Below are 2,673 nucleotides of genomic sequence, written 5' to 3' on the forward strand. Positions count from 1 at the left end.
ACGCCCAAAAGGAAGAAGAGAGTGCCTCGCTCTGAAAAGTATGGATCACCTCCAAGAATAAAGCCTCCTCCCACAGGTTGGGTAACTGAAGAAGAAGCATTAGAAAACAGTATAAAGGAGATTCAGGAGACAGAGGCTCAGTGAGATATGCTGCCCGTTGACTTATCACAAAAGGGTAACTCGACAAAAGACAAGCAGGAAGTGGAAATAGATGCTTTTGAAAAGGTTATTTTTAAGCGACCAGCCATGAAATTAACCAAACACTTGAGGCCATTATATGTTAAAGCTCTAGTTAACGGCATACCTGTGGTAAAAGTGCTTGTCGATAATGGAGCAACTATAAACACCATTCCATCTAGGATGATGAGGAAATTCGCAAAGACAGAAGGTGATATGATTCAAACGGAAGTCATCCTGACAAGTTTCAATGGAAGAGCAACTTCAGCTAAAGGGGTTATGCTATTGGACATAACTATAGGAACAACTACTCGGACCACAGTCTTCTTTGTAATAGATGGTCCCACTAGTTACAATGTGTTATTAGGAAGAAATTGGATACACAGAAGTCGCTGTATAACCTCATCGCTCCATCAGTGCCTAGTTTTTTGGAATGACAAGGGCGAAGCAGAGGTGGTGCAGGCCAATCATAGGCCTTTTTCAAACTCAATGGAAAAGTTCATGTACGAAAAAATTTATGGACCTGTCAGAGTAGTCCAAGATGGAGAAGAAACTCAGATTGTCGCGCAAAGTGAAGAGTCGTTTTCGATGGATGCACTCACTGAAATGTTCAGTTAGATGAGGCCAAATATAGTGGCACTGGAGGAGCCAGTAATTAGCAAAAGAATAATCAGGGAGTTTTAAATGAGTTGTAGTCAACAAAGACAAATGGCCAATATTCAGGCCTTCAAAGCCAAATTAATGACTTTCAATAAAGAATGCAAGGACAAGACAAAAGAAGCAGCAGCCTTGAAAGCATTGAGAGACAAATTGGCAGTGTTCGAGTTTGAACAAAGCATGGGCTGAGAAGTCAACAGAGTAGATTGTTTAGAAGAAGAAGTGCCTACAAGGGAACTGGACGACGAAGTGATAAGGATCGCCATACCTGGATACGCTCAAGCACAAGACCTCCTGATTAAAGTGAATATTGGCAATGAAGGAGAAGATCGCCCAATGTTCATCAGCCAAATACTCGATCAAGATGTTAGTGATAAATTAATCGCTTTATTAAAGGAGTACAAAGACTGTTTTGCTTGGGAATATGAACATATGCCTGGTTTAGATAGAGATTTGGTGGAACATAGATTACCAACCAAGCCTAATTTTAAACCTCATAGGCAATCTCCTAGGCGTTTCGTTCCTAATGTACTCCCTGAAATTAAGAAAGAGATAGGGCAATTATTAAAAGCAGGCTTTATTAGAGCGGCCAGATATGTTGAATGGTTGTCCAATATCGTGTTGGTATTAAAAAAGAATGGTAAGGGTGTGCATAGACTTTAGGAATCTAAACATAGCCACACCTAAAGATGAATATCCAATGCCCACGGTAGATTCTTTAGTAGACTCGACTGTCGGACATGTAATGTATTCCTTTATGGATGGGTACTCAGGATACAATCAAATTTATATAGTTGAGGAAGATATACACAAAACTGCCTTTAGAAGCCCTGGGTGTCTAGGATGTTTTGAATGGGTAGTTATGCCTTTCGACCTGAAAAATGCAGGAGCAACTTATCAAAGGGCAATAAATTTGATTTTTCATGATATGATAGGCAAGTTTGTTGGAGTGTGTGTAGATGATATTGTGGTCAGATCCCTTAAAGAAGGGGACAATTTTGAACAATTAAGATGTTCATTTGAGCGAATGAAGCAATATAAACTAGAATTGAATCCCTTGAAATGTGCATTTGGTGTTAATGCAGGAAATTTTCTTAGTTTCTTAGTACACAAAAGGGGGATTGAACTTGATAAAAATAAAGCGAAGGCCATTTTAGAGACCAAATCACCTAACAACAAAAAAGAATTGCAAAGGTTTCTGGGCCAAGTAAACTTTTTAAGACACTTTATTTCTAACTGTGCAGGGCGAATTAAAACTTTTTCGCTGTTTTTAAAGTTGAAAAATTAGGACGAATTCGTCTAAAAAGAAGAGCATCAAAAGGTTTTTGAAAGCCTAAAGACATATTTATTAAGTCCACCAGTGTTGGTATCACCAATCCAAGGACGGCCAATGAAAGTGTATGTATCGACTGAAGAAGAATCAATAGCTGGAATGGTCGTGCAGGAAGATCAATTTGGTGAAGAAAAGGCGATTTACTACTTGAGTAGACGGTTAACAAAATGTGAATGTAATTATTCTGCCATTGAAAAATTATGTCTTGCATTGTATTTCACATGTACAAAATTAAGGGCTTATTTACGGCTCGTAACCGTTTATTTAATTTCTAAAGTGAATTTGGTTAAGCATATGTTCTCTCATCCTATTTTGCATCAAATGGTAGGTCTTTAGACATTAGCTTTATTAGAATTCGAAGTATAATACATACCCCAAAAGGCAGTAAAAAATCAGGCTTTGGCTAACTTTCTGGCCGATCATCCATGCCTTGATATGCCTGAAGAAATTGAGTTAGAGATCAATTCATTCGAATTAAAACCTTGGATTTTATATTTCGATGGATC

This window comes from Olea europaea, unplaced genomic scaffold, assembly GCF_002742605.1.
Source record: "Olea europaea var. sylvestris unplaced genomic scaffold, O_europaea_v1 scaffold910, whole genome shotgun sequence".
Classification (NCBI taxonomy): Eukaryota; Viridiplantae; Streptophyta; class Magnoliopsida; order Lamiales; family Oleaceae; genus Olea; species Olea europaea.